The following is a 23,537-nucleotide window of genomic DNA, read 5'->3' as shown; positions in this document are numbered from 1 at the left end:
AATGTATTAGGAGTCATTCATTAAGATGACATATTTGAATTATTGAACTTATAAACCCATCACCCAATAATAATGAATAGGACCTTACAACTTCCCTTTGCCAAAATACAATTTATGGTTCTCTAAATTATATATTTAAAGGGCTTGATGGATCATTTCATTTCTAAAAATAATTTAAAAATAGATGTTAACAACCTAAAACCTATTTGTGTTGCTTAATATGAACAGTAATTCTGTAAATTGATTTAAGGACATTCTAAAGGTCTATTACTATGGTAACCAAATTCAGAAAACTAACCTCCTAAACACAGTTGTCACAGGATTAAGGCAGGTGGCTGACTAATCTTGACTAGTGCTTTTCTTTCTCATCTTTCCGTGGCTTCTCTGTCAGCTTCTTTGTTTGGTTCTCATAAGATTATACATAAAGCAATTATGCAGGCTTTCTTACCCATACATAAGTGCCTCATTCACACAGCACTGTCTGTGGTTCATTCCCGTGAGGTTTGCCCAGTGACAGGTCTTTTTTCCTCCTCCCATTATTATACACTGAAAGAAGTACTAAGTGGAAAATACCTCTATATGCAATGTGTTAAAGGCATTTCGCAATTACACCTACGGCACTTAAGCTCCTCAAAATCTATGCATAGGGTTCTTTAGTCAATCAATAACACTGTTTAGAAGACAAGGCAAAATTGTCATATATAATTTTTTAATGGTCTAGGTTTGGGTAACCCTCATTTATGACTATTTAAGAAAATATTTTTAATAAAAGGAAGTTTTGAGAGAGATGGCCATCTTTTAAACTTGCTTACATTTCCTAATATGTCAGATCCGTGTATTTTTTTGTATAACCTTTGGTTACCCTGACAGCAACATATAATCAATGTCTACTTATATTACCTCTATACTTTATTTCCTTGCTTGTTTCCGACATCTTGAGAGGAGAGGCTATGATGTTCCTTTTATTTTTTATTTTTTTGAGACGGAGTCATGCTCTGTTGCCAGGCTGGAGTGCAGTGGCATGGTCTCGGCTCACTGCAAACTCCGCCTCCTGGGTTGAAGCGATTCTCCTGCCTCAGCATCCCAAGTAACTGGGATTACAGGAACATGCCACCACGCCTGGCTAATTTTTGCATTTTTAGTAGAGACGGGGTTTCACCATGTTGGCCAGGCTGGTCTTGAACTCCTGACCTCGTCATCCACCCACCTCAGCCTCCCAAAGTGCTGGGATTACAGGCGTGAGCCACCGCGCCCGGCCCCCTTTTTTATTCTTGTAGCAAGAGTGCAATTTTTGGTACATGTGTCAGATAAATGTTTCTTACTGATATGTTGAAGAGGTTCTACAAATAGACTGTGCATTTGTATTTCCTAAATAATGGGTCTAGTTGAGTCTACACCAGGACATTTGGTTCCTTGGAGGCAATAAGATTTGTGCTCCTAGACTTTCACATCTGCCTATGAAGGAAAAACTGCTATAGGACTTGCTGTTCTATTGTGAACAACTAGAAAATGGAGCAAAATGCACGAAACAATTGTCAGACATTGGACAACAGGCACAGCATTTGTTTCCTTTCTCTTGTGATCCTCAAGAGATGGGAAACAAATGAGACAAACAACCACCCATCTTTCTGCTTGGAGGCAAAGAGAAGGGACAGTGATATGGTTTGGCTGTGTCTCCACTCAAATCTCAACTTGAATTGTATCTCCCAGAATTCCCACCTGTTGTGGGAGGGACACAGGGGGAGGTAATTGAATCATGGGGGCCAGTCTTTCCCTTGCTATTCTCATTACAGTGAATAAGCCTCATGAGATCTGAAGGGTTTATCAGAGGTTTCTGCTTTTGCTTCTTCCTCATTCTTCTCTTGCCGCCACCAGGTAAGAAGTGCCTTTCACCTCCCATCTTTCACCTCCCATCTGTGGCCTCCCCAGCCATGTGAACTGTAAGTCCAATTAAACCTCTTTTTCTTCCCAATTTCAGGCATATCTTTATCAGCAGCATGAAAACGAACTAATAAAGTAAATTGGTACCTATAGAGTGGGGCGTTGCTGAAAATACACCTGAAAATGTGGAAGTAACTTTGGAACTGGGTAACAAGCAGAGGTTGGAACAGTTTGGAGGGTTCAGAAGAAGATAGGAAAATGTGGGAAAGTTTGGAACTTCCTAGAGACTTGTTGAATGGCTTTGACAAAATGCTGATAGTGATATGAACAATAAGGTCCAGGCTGAGGTGGTCTCAGATGGAGATGAGGAACTTGTTGGGAACTGGAGCAAAGGTGACTCTTGTTATGTTTTAGCAAAGAGACTGGCAGCATTTTGCCCCTGCCCTAGAGATCTGTGGAACTTTGAACTTGAGAGAGATGATTTAGGGTATCTGGCAGAAGAAATTTCTAAGCAGCAAAGCATTCAAAATGTGACTTGGGTGCTGTTAAAAGCATTCTGTTTTAAAAGGGAAACAGCATAAAGTTCAGAAAATTTGCAGCCTGACAATGCAGTAGAAAAGAAAAATCCATTTTCTGAGGAGAAATTCAAGCCTGCTGCAGAAATTTGCATAAGTAGCAAGGAGCCTAATGTTAATGCCCCAGACCATGGGGAAAATGTCTCCTGGCCATGCCAGAGACCTTCATGGCAGCCCCTCCCATCCCAGGCCAGGAGGCCCAGGAGGAAAAAGTGATTTTGTGGGTCGGGTCCAGGGTCCCCATGTTGTATGCAGCCTAGGAACTTGGTACCGTGTGTCCCAGCCACTGCAGCTGTGGCTGAAAGGGGACAATGTACAGCTCGGGCTGTGGCTTCAGAGGGTGGAAGCCCTGGCTTTGGCAGCTTCCACATCGTGTTGAGCACTAGAACAAGGCCCAACACCAACACTCTTTAAAGCAACACAAAAAATAAGTTAATCACTCAACAACATAAAATTCACAAAGCCTGACATCTGAATTGTAAGACTGGCACAGAAACAGGAGATCAATCAATCATCAATAACAGACTAAAAATGGACAGAAATTATGAAGTTAGCATACGTGGTCTTTAAAACAGCTATTAAAATATTATAAATATGATCAGGGATTTAAAGAAAAATACATATGAAAGGAATGTGTAATATAAAAAGAACCAAACTGGCGGCCAGGCACGGTGGCTCACGCCTGTAATCCCAGCACTTTGGGAGGCCGAGGCGGGTGGATCACGAGGTCAGGAGATCGAGACCATCCTGGCTAACACAGTGAAACCCCATCTCTACTAAAAAAAAATACAAAAAATTAGCTGGGCATGGTGGTGGGCGCCTGTAGTCCCAGCTACTCGGGAGGCTGAGACAGGATAATGGCGTGAACCCGGGAGGCAGAGCTTGCAGTGAGCCGAGATCATGCCACTGCACTACAGCCTGGGTGACAGAGCAAGACTCCACCTCAAAAAAAAAAAAAAAAAAAAAGAAAAGAACCAAACTGAGCTTCAAAAAGGAAAAATACATTACTGCTATAAAAATTTCACAGATGATAGCAGATTAGAGGCTACAGGAGAAAATATAACTAAATTTGAACAAATACCAAGCAAAATTATTCAAAATAAAGCACAGAGAGCAGAGACTAAAAGCAGAAGAGCAGACTCTCAGTGATGTATGGAACAATATGAAGTGGCCTAACATATGTGTAATCAGAGTTCCTGAATTTGTGAGGGGAAGGATGCACTGGATAAAATATTTGAAGAAATAATGGCCCAAAATTTAAGGGGAATGATAAACCTACAGATCCTAGAAACTCAATAAAGCCTAGGTGGGATAAACACAGAAAAGAACATACCAAGATACATCATAATCATACTCCTCAAAGCCTGAAATAAAGAGAAAAATCTTAAAAGTAGCCATAGGAAAAAAGATATAAGCAGGGGAAGAAAAGTAATCAAATACAAACTTTTCTTCAGAAATTATGCAAGCCTTATGGCAGTGTCTTATGAAAACTGAATGGTTCCTTTAAAGTGCTGAAAGAAAAATGTTCTCAACCAAAAAATTACATACTCAGCAAAAATATCTTTCAAAACTAGAAATGAATCAGTGAGGTGAGAAGACAACCCACAGAATGGGAGAAAATATTTCCAAACTATCCACCTGACAAGGAATTAATACTCAGAATATACAAGGAATTCAAATATCTCAACAGCAAAACAAATAAACAAACAAATAATCCAATTTAAAAATGAGCAAATAATCTGAATAGATATTTTTAAAAAGAAGACATACAGATGGCCAATAAGTATATGAAAATATGCTCAACATCTCTAATCATTAGGGAAATGCAAATCAAAATCACAATGAGGTATCATCTCACCCCAGTTAGAATGGCTGGTATCAAAAAGACAAAAAAATAACAAATACAGGCAGAAATGCAGAGAAAAGGGAACTCTTCTATACTGTTGATGGGAATGTAAATTAGTACAGCCATTATGGAGAAGAGTACAGGAGTTTCTCAAAAAAACTAAAAAAGAATCACCATATGATCCAGCAATCTCACTATTGGATGTATATCCAAAGGATTAAATCAGTGTCTCAAAGAGATATCTGCACCCCCAAGTTTATTGCAGCACTGTTCACAATAGCCAAGATGTAGAATCACCTTAAGTGTCCATCAACAGATTAATGGATCAAGAAAATGTGGTAGGGGTTGTGCACAGTGGTTCACACCTGTAATCCCAGCATTTTGGAAGTCTGAGGGGGGTGGATTGCTTGAGCACAGGAGTTTAAGACCAGCCTGGACAACATGGCAAACCCCATTTCTACAAAATATAGAAAACTTAGCCAGGCATGGTGGCACAAGCCTGTAGTCCCAGCTACTAGGGAGGGTGAAGTGGGAGGATCACTTGAACCTGGGAGGCCCAGGCTGCAGTGAACCATGAATGTGCCACTGTACTCCACCTGGGAAACAGAGTGAAACCCAGTCTCAAAAACAAAAAATTGTTGCTTATAGGAGGCTATCCTTTGCACTGTAGAATGTTCAACAGCATTCCTGGTCTTTATAAACTAGATGCTAGTAGAGACTTCCTCGGCCTCTGCCATTGTGACAACCAAAAATGTCTCCAGACATTGCCAAATGTCCCCTGGGTACAAAATTGCCCCTATTTGAGAAACACTGATTAAAACACTCCAATTAAAATTTTTTAAAAGTCATATTGAATGAAAAGCAAGATCCAATTACATTCTATCTACAAAATCCCACTATAAAGACAAACATAGTTTAAAAGTAAAAGGATGAAAAAATGTACTATGCAACCACTAATCAGGAGGGTGACTTTGTTAGTATTAGACTAAGTAGACTTCAGGACAATAAATATTATCAGAGAGAAAAAAGAGACATTTTAAAATAATTCATAGCAATTCTAAGTATGTATATACTTCATAACACACCCTCAAAATACAAGATGCAAAAACTGACAGAACTAAAAGAAATAGAAAGATCCACAAATACAGTTCAAGGCTACAGCAATCCTCTCTTAGTAACTGATAGAACAAATATGGAAAAAAAAAATCTATAAGGAATAGAAGACTTGAACAATGCTATCAACAAACTTGATCTAATTGATTTTTATAAAACAGTACCCTCAACAACAGCAGAATACACAGGTTTTTCACACACACACGGAAAATTGGTCTATAGCTGGGCCATAAAACAAAAATACCCATGGGGAAAAGAAATATGAGAACTTAGAAAATATGAAAATGAAGTGAAATAAAATGAATGAAAATGAAAATACAACATGTGGTATGATGAAAATGGCTTCCTAAAAGATATCTACATCCTAATTTCTGAAATTTGTGATGTTATCTTATATGGCAATAAAAAGGACTTTATGGATATGATTAAGTTAACGATCTTGAGACGGGAAGATTATCCTAGATTAGCAGCCAGTCCCTAAATGCAATCATAGGTATCCTTATGAGGGAGACACAGGCAGATTTGATCACAGAGAGTTTTGAAAGCTATGTGAAGACAGAACAGAAAGAGAGATTAGAAGATGCTGGCCTAGAAGATTGCAGTGATGTGGCTACAAGCCAAGGAATGCTGGCAGCCACCAAATGCTGACAGAAGCAAGGAACAGATTCTCCCCTAGAGCCTCTGGATGGTGCCAGATCCTGTCAATACATTGAGTCCATCCCAGTAACACTGATTTCAGACATCTGACTTCCATAACTGTGAGGAAATGTTTGTGTTGTTTTAAGCCACCAAGTTTGTGGTAATTTGTTACAGCAACCAGAAGAAACTGATACATAACATATCAAATTTGGAGGATGATGCTAAAGCAGTGCTTAGAGGGGAATTTATACCTTTATATACTTATATAAAGTTTATTTTTAAAGGCAAAGGTTTATTCCTACATATACTTTGAAAAGACAAAGAATCTAAGATCAATAATCTAAGTTCAAAGAAGCTAGAAAAAGAAAAGCAAATTAAACTCAAAGTAAATAAAAGAAAGTTTAAACAATAGAGAAAATCAATGAAACTGAAAATTGGTTCCTCAAAAAGATCAAAGGAATCAATAAATCTCTACTGGACTAATCCTTAAAAAGAAAAAGACACAAATTACCTGGAGAAATGCAGAGGAGGAGACACTGCTACAGATGCTATGAATAATAAAGGGATAATAAAGAAATACTATAAATTATTTTTCCAATAAATTCACCAACTCACATGTAATGGACAATTTCTTTGAAAGACATAATTTATTGAAATTGACTTGAGGACAAAGGAAAAACCTGAATAACCATATATCAATTAAGAAATTTATTCATAATTTAAGATATTTTCACAATCAAAACTGCATTCCAGGTTGATGAAGTCATTGGCAAATTCTATCAAATACTCAAGGAAGGAAAAATACCAGTCCTACAAATACTCAGAAAACAGAAGAGATGGGCACACTTACCAGCTTATATTATGAAGTCAGTATCACCTATATACCAAAACCAAAAAAGAATACTACATATCAATCTATATGCCAATATCTCTCATAAAAATAGGTACAAAAATGTTTTGCAAAATATTAGCATATTCAACCTAGAAATATATAAGAAAGATAATGCAGCATAACCAAATTGAGATTTATCCCCCAAATGCAGTTAAACATTTAAAAATCGATTACTGTATTTTACCATATTTACAGGATAGAGGATAAAAAGCATTTGATCATCTTAATAGATGCAGAAAAAGCAGCCGACAAAATTCAACACTGATTCATCATTAAAAACAAACGAAAAAACAAAACTCTCAGCAAAGTAGGAAAATAAGGAAACTTCCTCAACATGATAAATGGTATCTATAAAAAAACTCTACAAATAATATCATACTTAGTGGTGAATCACTGAACTTGTTTGTTCTCACTGTTCCTCTTTAGCATTAAGTAGGTCCTAGCAAATGCGATAAGATATGGAAAAGAATTAAAAGGCTTGAAAAGGAATAACTAAATAGATTGAAAAGGAATAACTAAAAATGTATTTTTAGTCAACATGATTGAGTACAGAGAAAATTCTAATGAATGATGAAAAAGTTAATAGAATTCGTAAGCATATTTAGTAAAGTTGTAGGATATAAGATCCATATACAAAAACGAATTGTATTTTTATATTCTAGCAATGAACAATTGACAAATAAAATTTAAAATGATTAGTTACAATAACACCCCAAAACATGAAATAACTATTAAATAAAATATGTCCAAGACCTGTATGCTGAAAACTCTAAATATTTGCTGAGAAAACTTACAGACAACCTAAAAAAATGGAGAAATATATCATGTTCATAGATTGGAAGACTCAATATTATTAAGATGTAAATTCTCAAATTGGTCTATAGATTGAATGTGATTCCAGTCAGCATTTTGTATAGGAATTGGCAAGCTGATTCTAAAATTTATGACCAAGTGCAGAGTACCTAGAATAGCCAAAACAGTTCTGAAAAAGAACAAAGTTGGAAGACTTAAGCTGCCTGACTTAAAGACTTAATATAAATCTACAGTAATCAAGAGAGTGTAGTATTGGTGTAAGAATAAATACATAGCCAGGCACGGTGGCTCACGCCTGTAATCCCAGCACTTTCGGAGGCCGAGGTGGGCAGATCGCCTGAGGTCAGGAGTTCGAGACCAGCCTGACCAACATGGAGAAACCCCTTCTCCACTAAAAATACAAAATTAACTAGGTGTGGTGGCACATGCCTGTAATCCCAGCTACTTGGGAGGCTGAGGCAGGAGAATCACTTGAACCCAGAGGGTGGAGGTTGCAGTGAGCCAAGATTATGCCATTGCACTGCAGCCTGGGCAACAAGAGTGAAACTCTGGCTCAAAAAAAAAAAAAAAGGATAATTATATAGACCAATAGAATGGAAGAGACAGTTGAGAAATATACCTACATTTATATGGCCAATTGACTTTTGTCAATAGCAAGGTAAATCCTGGGAGAGAACAAATGGTGCTGGAATGATTGAATAATCACATAAATAAACTTGGAATTTTACCTCTCTTTATTCAAAAATTTACTTGAAATGGACCATGGTCTTAACATAAGAGCTAAAAATCTATACATCTCTGGATGTAAACATAGAAGAAAATCTTTGCAACCTTGGAGTAGGCAAAATTTCTTAGATAGGACATAAAAAGTATTAACTATAAAAGAAAAAATATTGATAAATTGAGCATAACAAAATTAAAATCTTCTCTTCAAAAGACACCACTAATAAAATGAAATGGTGAGCCATATGCTGAAAGAATATATTTGTAATACATAAATATGATAAAGAACTTGTATCCAGATATAAGGAATTCTTAAAATGTAATAATAATACTAATTAAGAATACAAAACTTTTTAAACAGGCAAGACACTTAAACACTTCCCAAAAGAACATATATTAATGGCTAAGAAGTATAGGAAAAGTTGCTCACCATCATTAATCAGCAAAGAAATATAGGCTGGACATGGTGGTTCATGCCTGTAATCCCAGCACTTTGAGAGGCTGAGGCAAGTGGCTCATGAGGTCAAGAGATCAAGATTATCCTGGCCAACATGGTGAAACCCCATCTCTACTAAAGATACAAAAATTAGCTATGCATGGTGGTGTGCACCTATAGTCCCAGCTACTCAGGAGGCTGAGGCAGGAGAATTGCTTGAACCCAGGAGGCAGAGGTTGCAGTGAGCCAAGATCGCACCACTGCATTCCAGCCTGGAGACACAGTGAGACTGTGTCTCAAAAAAAAAAAAAAAAAAAAAAGAAAGAAAGAAAGAAAGAAAGAGAAAAAAAAGGCAATATAAATGAAAACCACCAGGAGATGCCAATACACATTTGTGAGAATGGATAAAATTTAGACGACTGACAATAGCAACTGTTGATAAGGATGTGGAGCAACTGGAACTCTCATATATTTCTGATATAATGTAAAATGGTAAAAAACCACTTTGGAATACAGTTTGGCAACTTTTTATAAATTTAACTATACACCTGACATATGACTCACCCACTTCACTCTTAAGTATTAGGTTGGTTGGTGCAAAAGTAATTGAGGTTTTTGCCATTTTAAAAACAGTAATGGCAAAAACTGCAATTACTTTTGCACCAACCTAATGTTTACCCTAGAGAAATGAAAACCTACACTTACATAAAACTTGTAGACAAATATTATTAGCAGCTTTATTCATAATTGTTCCAAACTGAAAACACTATTAGTATCTGTGGTCATCACTGAGTGTACCCTCCAGACCTGTTCAGCAGACAGCCTCTAGCTATAATCTCCTTCTGCCTCAGCTGCAGAGTAACCTCTGTAGAGAGCATGTCCTTCTCAGGGCAGAAGAGAAAAAAGGAAATCTGTTATACTCTTATTTCTTAGCTCTTAAGTCTCTGAATATGACTATATACTCTTATTTCTTAGCTCTTAAGTCTCTGAATATGACTAGATGGAATATAAATGACTGTGTAACAGTTGCAAGTCATTTAAGACATTTTTTCTTCCTTGCAAGCTAGCTCACGGAAATCTTATAATTTACTCAAAGTTAAACCTCACATAATTGATAGAGGCCAATGATTAAAGCCCTTATTGATATTTCGTGGTGTTCCCTGCATTTGTTGGACGGTTCTGTTCTCTTATCTCTATTTATGCAGCTCAAATAATAGTAGGGACTGTCTCTTGGATACAAAGCAGAGACAAAATAAATGTATTGCTGCTGGTTTTTCTTTTTTTAGACGGAGTTCTCACCCAGGCTGGAGTGCAATGGCACGATCTTGGCTGACTGAAACCTCCGACTCCCTGGTTCAAGCTATTCTCCTGCCTCAGCCTCCCGAGTAGCTGGGATTACAGGCACGCACCACCACACACAGCTAATATTTGCATTTTCAGTAGAGCTGGGGTTTCACCATGTTGGCCAGGATGGTCTTGATCTTCTGACCTCGTGATCCACCCACCTCGGTCTCCCAAAGTGCTGGGATTACAGGCGTGAGCCACCAGGTCCAGTCATCGTTACTGTTTAATAAGCGTTCATAGTGCCATATAATAAGGTTCTCCATGCAGACCCTGGGGAAAGCAGGTGTCTTTCAATCTCAATGTGTTCCTGGGCTCCTGGCCTCACAGCTCCTGTGGCTGTGTAGGGACAAACCAACAGGCTTCAAAGATTTCAGGCCAGGCAGGCAGGTTGGCAGTATCCCCTATCTGTGTATTGAGCATATGGCTGCCTCCAAGGGAGCACCGTGGGGTGCAAGTGCCATCCTTTACACCACAAATGACATATACTGGCTACAGGAAGGCATAGGATTGCATTTGCCTTTCTAGTAGTGGTGTACTCTTAAACTAGACATTTAAAACTGACTCTGGCTGGGCACAGTGGCTCACGTCTATAATCTTAACACTTTAGAAGGCTGAGGCAAGAGGATCATTTGAGTCCAGGAGCTTGAAACCAGCCTGGGCAACATAGTGAGACACCATTTCTACAAAAATATTTTTAAAAGTAGCTAGGCATGGTGGCGCATGCCTGTAGTATCATCTACTCAGGAGGCTGAGGTAGGAGGATCACTTGAGCCTAGGAGGTAGAGGCTGCAGTGAGCCACTTCCCTTGAGGCTGGGTGACAGAGCAAGATCCCATCTCAAAACAAACAAAAAATAAAACAGCGACTCTCAGACGTTTTTTAAAAAAAATTATTTTTATTTTAAGTTCTGGGGTATATGTGCAGGATGCGCATATTTGTTATATAGGTAAACAGGTGTCACGGTGGTTTGCTGCACCTATCAACCCATCACTTAGGTATTAAGTCCAGCATACATTAGCTATTTTTCCTAACGCTCTCCCTACCCACACCCCCACGGACTTTCAGACTTTAATGTGCAAGAGAAACAACTAAAGAGCTTGACAAAATGCGGGTTCCCTGGCTCCAGCCCCAAAGACTCTAAATTCCATAGATGTGGGCTGGAACCCAGGAATAAGCCCGCTAGAAATTTCTAATATTGATTATTTAGACTCATTGGCTACAGTTTTCTTGGCTAAACTAAATGAACAATAAAGTACCTTTGTGCTCCAAGAGTCTATGAACCAGTACTCTATTCTGCAGTACCTACACCAACTTCCTCAGCCCTTTCCCACTATCCGTTCACTCATATGTCAGACTGTAAGCACAGGCTCAGCATATAAAGGGCGTGGTTTAAAAAAGTCTCCCCAGCACCCAGACTCCCTGTTCTGCTCCCTGGTGGCATCTACTATTACAGTTTCTTACCTACTCTTCCAAAGATATTCTATGCATTTACAAAAATAAGTACAGACTATATATTTTTTTTTCCCCACAAATAACACACACAACGTTCTGCACCTAGCTTATTTTTCTTTAGTTAGTATAGGTTGGAAATAGTTTTGTATTAGCACATAAAGATCATTCTCCTTTTTTAAAGGAAGCTGGATAGTAGAGGCAGGCGGATTGCCTGAGCTCAGGAGTTTGAGACCGGCCTGGGCAACATGGTGAAACCCCATCTCTACTAAAAATCAAAAAAATTAGCGAGGCTGGTGGCGCGGGTCTGTAGTCTCAGCTACTTTGGGAGGCTGAGGTACGAGAATCACTTGCACCCGGGAGACGGGAGGCAGGAGGTGGAGGTTGCAGTGAGCCGAGATCTTGCCACTGCATTCCAGCCTGGGCGACAGAGCAAGACTCAAAATGTTTTGATTTTTGTTAATCTGGCTGGTGGAAGATGCTACCCCACATGTTTGATTTGCAGTTAAGAGAGCCTGAATATCTTTTCATGTGCCAGGGTAGAATTGCATTTATTTTCCTGTGAACCATGTCTTCACATCTTTTGAGACAGTCTTTTCTTATTTACTTATAAAAGATGGAGTTGACGCTGGCATCAACACACACACAGACACACACACACACACACACACACACGTCCCTGTACATAAATGAACCCAGATATGGAATCTTGGCTTTGCTACGTGCTGTGTGACCTTGGACAAGTTACTTAACCTCTCTAGGCCACAATGTCCAGGTACCTGGGACAGGGTCTGGCTTACCAACATGGTACAGGACGGCACTTTTTAAACCAGGGACTTGACTTGGACGTGCGAGTCAACAAGGTACGGGACACATTGCTCCCCTGGGAAATCTCGCTTGGGCGCCGAGGCCCGGACGTAGCAACCAAACGTCGGGAAGAGGCGCCGAAAGGATGCTGGGCCTGGCTCCTTAAAGCCCAGGTTCTCCCTTTTGAGAGCCACAACCAAGAAATAAAAATCTAGCAAAGAGGGGGCCACTTTCTGCAGCGAGATCCGCCCTCTCGGCCGCTCCTCCCGCTCCCAGGCCCCCTCCCTACTCCGCGGAGAGCAGCGCCGCGGCCCCTGCAGCCAGACGCGCGGGGTGCGGTGGGGCCCCGGGGGCCGGGGTGGGGGAGGTGGAGGGTGGGCCCCGCGGTCACGTGAGTCGGGCCAGCTGCTGCGGGGGGCGGCGGGCCCCAGCGCCTGGAGTCTGGGTAGGGGGAAGCGCCCGGCGGCCGCCTCCGCCACTGCAGCTGCAGCCCCCGATGTCGCCGCAGTAATCCGGCCCCGGCAGCACCCGCACCCTCGGCGGCCGCAGCCTCAGCACCGCAGAGCAAAGAGCGGAGCCCGGAGCCCGGATCTCGCTGCCCCAGGTGAGCCGCGTCTCGGAGCGCAGGGCATTTGCAGCGCTGCTTCCCCAGCGGTTTCACCCCCACCCGCCATCGCCACCTCCCGCGCCTCATCTCCTCCCGCTGTCCCTCCGAACCCGCGGGTAGCGTTAACCCAGGCCGATTCTCGGTGCTGGCCCGGGCGGGCTGGGAGCCTGGGCGGGTGGTCAGAGGAGAGGTGGCCTCGGCCTGAAGCCGGGGTGACTCGGCTCGGGGACTGCGGGGGTGCAGGGGAGGGATGCCCGCCCCGGGCTCCCGCACCGCAGCCGGGTTCCCCGCGCTGCTCTTCCTGGGTTTCCTTTTCCTGGCAGCCAACCTGCTGCCCGCTGGGATGTGCCCGTGCGCCCCTGGCCTCGCCACCCTCGGGTCCGGGGCGAGCCAGGCACCTTCCCCGAGGTGCCGTACCTGCTGCGCGGGCCGGCGCCGCGAACATGGCTGCCAGGAGACGCCCGTCGCCTTCGGCCCGGCTCTGCCCGCGCGTCCAGCTGGCCCGCGGCCGCTGCACAGTGTCCCGGGACAGCCCTCCCAGCTAGGCCAACGCGCGCTGGCCGCAGCTGGGTTCTTCGCGGGCCGAGCGTGGGACTTGACACAACTTCCCTCGAGCCGCACCCGGGCGTTTTCTCCGCGGGGCGCCGGGCGGGGCTGCCGAGAGGTCGGCGCGTGTTCCCGGGATAGGGATTGTCCGGCTTGGTGGGCCTCTGCCTCCTCGGCTCGCTCTTGAGGCGTCGAGTATTTGGCGACCTCACTCGTGAGGGCCGAGAGGAATGTGGTCTGCAAAGCAGGAGGGGCGCCTGAACTTTAGAGAAATGAGGAGAACTCGGATTTGGGAATAAAAATGTCCATGAAAACATCGAAGGAAACTGTTATCTGCCTTGACTCAAAGCTGACCTTGTAGGGTTCTGTTAAATAACGTGGTTTTTCTGGATTTCCTGTCTGATTCTAGCTTGCAAGTGCTTTGACTTACGCTCGCGTCCTGCAGCCCGGTGGGGTGCGTGCGTGCGTGTATGTGTGCGCGTGTTGTGTTCTCAGCCTGGTTAGAAGATGCATCAGTTGCAGAGGAGACCTATGCTAATTCAAAATGGCAGCATGAAAAATCAGGCCAGACGGAAGCAGCACAGACCACAGCCATCAGCCGCCCCCTGATTTAAGCCTCCGGGAGGGAATTAGTGTGAGTCAAGGCTCATCCGGGTACAGAGTAGGGCGTGATTCTTGGAGCTGGCTAGATTTTAAGGTGCTGCAGGGTCCTGGGAGATGTTAAGTGGTAAGTTTGGATAGCTGTAATTATTTTTCCTAACTTATCAAAAGCTGATACAAAACCTAGTTAAAACTCTACGGTTTGGGTCTGATTGTCTCCAGGCTCAACTAAAGTTGACTCTGTGGCTGCTGATGTCTTTTTGATGCACAACCTGGAGGTTGTTTGATACCTACAAGCTCTTAAAAGAGATGGGTGCACATTATAAACATCATCCAAGAGCAGTGCACATAACAAATACCAGGTTCTTAGAGCGTGTTTCATTGGAAGAACTGATTTAGTGACACGAGCAAGCACCCAGGCATGAGGAAATGGGAAATTCTTGAGAGGTGACTCATTTTAGAATTTTTTTTTTTAAACAGCCTGCCTTTCCCTTTTCACTTCCGTGCTGCCAGCCATCTTGTCTTTTGGTAGGAGGAGATGCATGAGGAGGCAAATGCTTCAGGGATAATGGAAAAGAGGAGGATGAGCTAAGGTCAGGGGGCAGAGCTGGAGGCAGCCTGAAGGAGCATGCTGTCAACCCCCTTTTTACAGCAGGAAGGCTGAGGCCAGCAGGGCGAATGGACGCCAAGGTCATATAGCTGGCTGGCAACTGGCAGTGAGGACCCAAATCCAGGTCTCATAACTCCCCAGGGTTCCACATGCTACCTTTTAGAGCCTGGGGGAGAAGAGCAAGTCTCATTATTAGGAAGGCAAACTTCGAGCAATGGGAAACCAAACTATAATATGAATTACAAAGTCTATAGGTGTTTAAAGTCAATGACAACACCTTAATTTCTTAATTCAAGACTTTTAACTTCTTAAGCTATACCTACCTCATGTTCACATTTTCTAGTGGTGAAACTGTTTCTATAGTTAAGAGCCAAAAACATTATTTTAGTAAAGTCTTCGAGGCGAGAAGTACATTTTTTGATTAAAAATTTAGTTGCTTGTGTTTGTGGAGAACCATTAGACCAGTTTATTTTGAAAAGGAACCAAAGTGGGCCATGCATTTCATTTTTTTTGACTGTTTCTAATTTTAAGTAAAAGTAAATAACAAGCCTATTTTAAACATAACTTTGAAGCAGTGAAGACAGGCTTTTCCTGTGATTTGCGTTTGACTTTTCTGAGTCATGAGTCAGTGACCTTAGATCTACTAAAGCAGAGCTAGAAATTGTGCATGGGTTAGTGTGAAGAGGTGGTGAAGGTATGGAAAATGTTTCTTCTGGGCATCTGAACCTTCACAGCCAGTGATGTGCAGAGGGAGAAGGTGGCAAGAGGCAGGGAACAGGGAGAATGTCTTGAGGCAGTGGAGCAGATAGGAGCTAGGTATGAATATATATGTAGAAGTGAAGACAGATGCTGATGCGACGTGTGCCATTTAGAAAAATAATTTGAATTAGAGGATGAATGTGAAGATATGCCAAAGATATTTAAAATAACAAGTTGTAAAAATACAGAAATGCATGCAATTTGTGTCTGTTGAAGAATAATAAGAAACAGATAAACAAAAGTTATTTTTTTTAATCCATTTTCATTAGAGAGTCTAGATCTGTGCTGTTTCATCTGGTAGCCACCAGCCTCATGTGGCTGTTGAGCACTTGAAATGCAGCTAGTTTGTATTGAGATACGCTGAGTGTGAAATACACACACAATTTCAAAAATTTAATATGAAGAAAGGATTTAAAATATCTCATAATTTTATATTGATTTTATATTGAAGTAGTATGTTGGATATATTGGGTAAAATACATTACTAAAAATAATTCCACCAGTTTCTCTTTACTTTTAAAAATGTGGCTACTAGAATATATAAAATTGCAAATATGGTTCGCATCTGTCTTGCTCTTTCTTTCTTTCTCTGTCTCTTTCTCTTTCTTTCTCTTTCTTTCGTTTGAGACAGGGCCTCCCTCCATCACCCAGGCTACAGTACAGTGGCACAATCTCGGCTCACTGCAACCTCTGTCTCCCAGGTTCAAGCGATTCTCTTGCCTTAGACTCCTGAGTAGCTGACATAACTGCACAGTGCATTGGAAAGTAACTTCCCCATTCTGACACGTCTGTGTTCACATATCCAAATGAGATGAATGCATCCCAGTACAGAGAGAGGGCCCTGGGACCTAGCTCTGGTCCCACCTGTAATTAGGAGTTTGGCCTTGAGCACACCACTTATCAGTCTCCTTCCCTTTTATTTTATTTTATTTTTATTTTTATTTATTTATTTTTTGAGACAGAGTCTCACTCTGTTGCCCAGGCTGGAGTGCAGTGGCCTGATCTCAGTTCACTGTAACCTCTGTTCCCCCAGTTCAAGTGATTTCTTCTGCTTCAGTCTCCTGAGTAGCTGGGATTACAGGCGTGCACCACCATGCCCAGCTAATTTTTGTACATTTTAGTAGAAATGGGTTTCACCATGTTGGTCAGGCTTGTCTCAAACTCCTGACCTTGTGATCTGCCTGCCTCAGCCTCCCAAAGTCTTGGGATTACAGGCATGAGCCACCGCGCCCAGCCTGGTCTCCTTCCTTTTAAAATGAGATGAACAAGAGCTGTCTACCAACTTCACTGGTCACGTTTAATTTGTTAGATTTAGCCAAATTACCCAAAGCTACTTTCCCCACACAAGTCAAGACTAGATATTATCAAATTTTTAAATCTTTGTTCACCTTATGTATTTAAATGGCACCTTATTTTAATTTGTAATTCCTTTTTTTTTTTTTGAGACAGAGTCTAGCTCTGTTGCCCAGGCTGGAGTACAGTGGTGCTATCTTGGCTCACTGCAATCTCCGCCCCAGGTTCAAGCAATTCTCCTGTCCCAACCTCTGGGATTACAGGCGTCTGCCACCACGCCCAACCTCAAGACCTCAGCCTCCCAAAGTGCTGGGATTACAGGTGTGAGCCCCCCCGCCCGGCCCTTTAATTTATAATTCTTTAATTGTGAGTGAGAGAAATATTTCTAGTAAATATTTTGGCTGTTTATATTTATTATTTTTTTAACTGGTGCTTATATATTTTGCATATTTTTCCTTTGGGGTGGTCATCTTTTTCTTATTGATATGTAAGAGCTCTATATATATTAAGGGAAATTATCTCTTTTTCATGTATAATGCAGATGTATTTCCCAGTTTCTCATTAAAAAAATTTTATCCCACAAGAAATTTTAAGTTATTTTATAATTAAGTCTATATTTTCCTTGGTGAATTGAGTTTATGTTTTTGCTTGCTAATGTTATTTTAAAAATTTATCCATATGATTTATATTTTTGTGGTTTTAATTGTAAAAATTTAAAATTCTAAACTATAATAATTTATTTTGGCTTAGGAGTGAATTGGGGATCTCAACAGATTTCTTTCTTTTTTTTTTTTTTCTTTTTTTTTTTTAAGAGACAGTCTCATTCTGTCGCCCAGGCTGAAGTGCAGTGGTGCGATCTCAGCTCACTGCAATCTCCGCCTCCTGGGTTCGAGTGATTCTTGTGTCTCACCTTCCCGAGTAGCTTGGATTACAGGTGTGCGCCACCTGTAATCTGATTTTTGATTTTTGATTTCTGACTGATTTTTGTATTTTTAGTAGAGATAAGGTTATGCCATGTTGGCCAGGCTGCTTTTAAACTTCTGGCCTCAAGCAACCCACCCACCTCGGACTCCCAAAGTGCTGCGACTACAGGCGTGAGCCACTGCGCCTGGCCCATCTCAACAGATTTCATTCTTCCTTTCCCCATCCTGTTATAGTCAGTTATTCTGGCAACACTTATTCATCTCAGTTTCAAATTCAGTCTTCATCATATGCTAATTTCCTACATTATATGACTATATTTCAGGACTTTCTACTTCTGATTCTATCAGTAACAAACTGTCTTAATACTGAAACTTTATAATATAGTTTAATTCCATGCAAGTCTAGTAATTCCTCGTTAATTTTCATTTCTGAAACTTGGCTAATCCCACATATCCTTTGCAGATGGACCTCAAGATCATTTTTGTCAGATTTTCTCCAAAAGCCCTATTTATATGTTGATAGCTGTCATATTGACTCCACAGATTAATTTAGGGAGGGCTGACTCTTTTACATAACACTGAATTGTTCTAGCAAAGAACAGGAACATTCTCTGTACTTTAAATCTTCTGCCATGTCACCATAAAGTCTTAAGAGTTTTCTTCATTGAGGATTTGTGCATCTCTGTCTAGTAAACTGACATAAAATGGTAGAATCCCTATAAAGAAAACTATAGAACTCTAATGATGAACTTATAAAAAACTTCACACCAAAGAAGAGACACTGCAGGGCGCGGTGGCTCACACCTGTAATCCCAGCACTTTGGGAGGCTGAGGTGGGCGGATCGTGAGGTCAGGAGTTCGAGACCAGCCTGGCCAATATGGTGAAACCCCGTCTCTACTGAAAATACAAAAATTAGCTGGGCCTGGGGGTGCATGCCTGTAATCCGAGCTACTTGGGAGGCTGAGGCAGGAGAATTGCTTGAACCTGGGAGGTGGAGATTGTGGTGAGCCGAGATTGCCATTGCACTCCAGCCTGGGCAACAGGATGAGACTCCGTCTAAAAAAAAAAAAAAAAAGAAGAAGAAGAGACACTTCGACACTTCTTGCTCTTGATCGGGAAGATAGAGTCAGGGCAGCCTGGTGTTTAAGAGCATTTTGGAGTCTGAATTTTCACTCCACTACTTATTACTGCTTATTTGTTATACAACCCTGAGCAAAGTACTTCACCATGTCACCAGTTTTCGTTTTCTTTTTTTTTTTTTTTTGAGACAGGGTTTCGCTCTGTTGTCCAGGCTGGAGTGCATTGGCATATTCATGGGTCACTGCCGCCTGAGCTCAGTCTGTCCTCTCACCTCAGCCTTCTGAGTAGCTGGAACCACAAGTGTGCACCACTAAACCTGACTAATTTATTTTTATTTTTTTTGTAGAGATAGGGTCTCCCTGGGTTGCCCAGAATGGTCTTGAACTCCTGGACCCAACTGATCCTGCTGCCTCAGCCTCCCAAACTACTGTGATTACAGGCATGGGCTGTAGCACCTGGCCACTTCACCATTTGTAGCTTCCATTTTCTCAGCTGTAAAATGGAGATAATATCTGTGTGATGGGTTATTGTGAGGATTAAGTGATTACACACACACACATATGTATATATATGACTTAGCATGTTATTAAGCACATAGTGAATGCTTAACGTTCTAACATAAAATTTTAGATGTTATGATGGTGATTATTTTAGCTACCCCTGTCAAATGAATCTATAAATTCAGTATAATTCCAATCATAGACCCAGAGGAACACTGGAAACACTTTGTCAATATTTTAAAAGTTTGATTTGGGAAACAAACCAATGGAAGAGCCCATAAGTGTGGAAAAGAGTCAGTGGGGGTGAGCTAGAGTATTGCCTGCTTTGTATCAGAGCATATCAGCCACAGGCCTCCAAGACTTTGTGCCTAGCCTGTACTAGTGACAGGCATGTCCTTTCCCGCCATTCTTTGCCTCCTTTCTACCCTCACTCCCATACCTACCCGCAATCTGAGCCTTCTATGGAATGTTCTACTCAACATCTCTTAGGCATGGTTATGAAGCTCTCATAGGTGGAAGGGATGGCAAAGACCACATACTCTCATGAATTTTTTTTGTGATAGGTGAGGTTCTTTATGTCCAAGAAGGTAAGAAGCAATGTATGTGTTAGTCACATCTACCTGTCTTCCTTTCCTCAGAAGCTCCCAGTGTCATGAGGGCCCTCACCCAATCTTGTATGGGGCTGAAGGGAACTGGGTGGAATGTCAGTTCACTCAGTCAGTCTAGTGGGTAGGGAGCCTGGGGCCTCCCAACTGGAACTTCACCTGAAGCTGGGAGAAAGAGCTTGAGATGGTTCATGATCCCTTCTTCTGGTCTTAATGATTATGTATTTAACCTAAATCTCCCAGTGCTTAATTTACTCCCCTGTCAGCTAGGCATCTTTGAAAGCTCTCAGAAGCATTTCGGATCAATATCCTAAGTTGGGTTACTACCTTTCTCTGTTGGTTGTATACATAGACAACTCTTCATCCAAAAGATAAAAACCTTGAGACATCTTAGCTCCATTTTCCCTGCAGTTGAATATAGTGCTTGTAGGTGGTTAGGGACTCAAAATATATGTTAGTAACTCATCTGGCTTAAAAATCCTAACTAAAATTATGTAGTGATCAAAAGCTTTTCTGAGTGTCTTTTTCACCTCTTTCTTAAGGGAAAGCTTTAGTGTATTTTTTTTTTTTTTAATTGCACTTAGCAGTGCCCTAATGACCTGGAAGAATTAGTGAAATGTCTTAAAGTGTTCTTCTTAAGCACTGAAATGATCAGATTTTAGAAAATAATTAAAAGACCAATAAAGCAATATGAGTTGCTGTGAAGAATTTGAAAACTATATAACTAGATAAAGTAAAATTTAAAGTTTCTATCTCCTTATCCCCATCTTTACTCTCACTCTCAATTCTCAGTTAGATATTAATCCTTCTGGGTCTTTTAAAATCTATCCATCCATCTATGTGCCTATCTTTCTATCTACCTACCTATACTTATATTTACATAAATGTATATGCACGCATATATAGCTATATACATAATCATGTATTCATAGATGTATATAGATTCCTTTTTGATAATAAAATGGTTTACATTTGATAATGATAAAACACAACAAATAGCTCTAGAATTAATGGACATTATTAATGGACTTTTACAAAGTAGTTTTAAATTCCACTTTGCTAGACATAAAGTAACCCTTTGTTTTTGGACCAGGAAAATTTACTTCTTATTACCTTATTTCTTCTGTAGGAAATGAATGTTTGGCTAATTTTTTAGTGATGGAGAGTTAAATGGCTAACGACCATTTTAAGGATGACTGGGAAATTTTTTTTTTTAAACCCCAGTTTACAGAGTTAACAAAGTACATATCAAATCACATTAATGGGAAAAGATCAGAATAGACAATGCACTGTTTTGATGGGAGAGGAAGACAGATGGTGGGAATAGGAAGGTCATAATTCAAAGCAACCTTGCCAAATTAGTGGACACAATGGCAGCAATGTCAAAAATAAGAACAGAAGGAAATGAAAGGACCCGAGATGTGGCTTGCTCAGTACCTCCCTATTTCCCACAGAGAATGCTTTTGGCAGCTAACCACAGCCTGCCTATTTCAAACACATCCTTCATCCTTTGTGTCCATCATCATTACAGTCCTAGAACCCTGTTCTTTATGATCAAGTTAAAGGAACAAACCTTTCTTGAATTTATCTCTATTCCAGACACTCTACATATATTATCTCATGTAATCCTCATAACTGTACATGGTTGACATGGCACCATTGTACAGATAAGGAGCTTAGTAAGTAGAGGAGTAACCCTGGAATCTGGGTCTATCTGACTTTTTAAAAAAGCCATAATATAACCTCTTAGAGTGATTATCCTGACTGCATAGGTCTAGCCTGTAGGGATAATCTTATGCAAATCATTTTCTTCCTTTCTTTATTTTTCTATGAAAGAAGGAAAATTGTTTTCCAACCTGCCATGTATAGGAAAATATCTTTCTTACAGTGAACTTGATCTAACTATATTTTTCTAATTTGGTTAGCTTGAGTAAAAATGAATCCTACGTAAGTTATCTGTTCCTTAATGCATTTTTTAAAAAAAGTATCCAAGAATGGATGCCATTCAATTAATCTCTCCTCTTTCCTTCACTTACAAAATCCATAAAAGAGTTCTTACATGACAGATGTGCATGAAGACTGCTTTTTTTTTTTTTTTTTGTGACGGAGTCTCGCTCTGTCGCCCAGGCTGGAGTGCAGTGGCCGGATCTCAGCTCACTGCAAGCTCCGCCTCCTGGGTTTACGCCATTCTCCTGCCTCAGCCTCCCGAGTAGCTGGGACTACAGGCGCCTGCCACCTCGCCCGGCTAGTTTTTTGTATTTTTTAGTAGAGACGGGGTTTCACTGTGTTAGCCAGGATGGTCTCGATCTCCTGACCTCGTGATCCGCCCGTCTCGGCCTCCCAAAGTGCTGGGATTACAGGCTTGAGCCACCGCGCCCGGCCGAAGACTGCATTTTTAAAAAGTGGGATCATATTTTAAATGCACACAGAGGTGGGTAGAGAATCGCTGGGTATGGTGAAGTTCTTGTAGGTGGTCCTTGAATTCGCGTGTGTCCCAGCATTGAATGTGCACAGTATAATGAGGCATGTATCTACACTATTATTTTTCAACTATGTAAGGACTCCTGTCATTGCATGCATACAGATTCATTAAAAGTGTTACTAAATTCATAACGTATATTCATCATGTATTTTCCCCAGCAAATTACAATGACTTTATGTGGAAATGTTCATGAATTTTTTTTTTCTTTTTTTTCTTTTTGAGATGGAATCCTGCTCTGTCCCCCAGGCTGGAGTGCAGTGGCGTGATCTCGGCTCACCACAACCTCCGCCTCCTGGATTCAAGCCATTCTCCTGCCTCAGCCTCCCGAGTAGCTGGGACTACAGGTGCCCACTACCATGCCTGGCTAATTTTTTGTATTTTTAGTAGAGACAGGGTTTCACCATGTTGGTCAGGCTGGTCTCAAACTCCTGACCTCGTGACCCACCTGCCTTGGCCTCCCAAAGTGCTGGGATTACAGGCGTGAGCCACCGCACCCGGCTGAAAATTTTTGACGTTAAAAAATTGGGAGCCAGGTGCGGTGGTTCACGCCTGTAATCCCAGCACTTTGGGAGGCTGAGGCGGGTGGATCACGAGGTCAGGAGATCGAGACCATCCTGGCTAACATGGTGAAACCCCATCTCTACTAAAAATACAAAAAAAATTAGCCAAGTGTGGTGGCGGGCTCCTGTAGTCTCAGCTACTCGAGAGGCTGAGGCAGGAGAATGGCGTGAACCCAGGAGGCGGAGCTTGCAGTGAGCCGAGATCGCGCCACTGCACTCCAGCCTGGGGGACAGAGCAAGACTCCGTCTCAAAAAAAAAAAAAAAAAAAAATTGGGAAACATCATATAAAAATATTTTGCATTATAGGTAAATTCTGAAGTGACTTGAATACTTTTGTAAAATAATTAGTTACCTATGAATAAATGTAGATTTTGAAGCACAACATTCCATTTAACTCTATATTTCCCCAGTTACTAATCTGCCATATGAATCACGACAGTAAATTAGACATTT

The 23,537-nt window shown here is 41.3% G+C and overlaps 1 protein-coding gene across 3 annotated transcripts in view; it reads left to right on the top strand.

The window, feature by feature from the left end:
- Window positions 1-12,951: 12,951 nt before the first annotated feature.
- Window positions 12,952-23,537, top strand: part of SCRN1 (secernin 1) — a 71,363-nt gene continuing 60,777 nt past the window's right edge. The window contains exon 1 of one of the 3 annotated variants that reach the window (XM_003896153.5): window positions 12,952-13,121. The gene's annotated coding sequence lies outside the window, so the exon portion shown is untranslated. Of the gene's footprint in view, window positions 13,122-14,378; window positions 14,398-23,537 lie in introns of those variants that run through there. The other 2 variants (XM_017956820.3, XM_009203169.4) reach the window with 2 other exon arrangements.

This window comes from Papio anubis, chromosome 4 (genome assembly GCF_008728515.1).
Source record: "Papio anubis isolate 15944 chromosome 4, Panubis1.0, whole genome shotgun sequence".
Taxonomy (NCBI): domain Eukaryota; kingdom Metazoa; phylum Chordata; class Mammalia; order Primates; family Cercopithecidae; genus Papio; species Papio anubis.
This window is presented reverse-complemented; position numbering and strand designations above follow the sequence as displayed.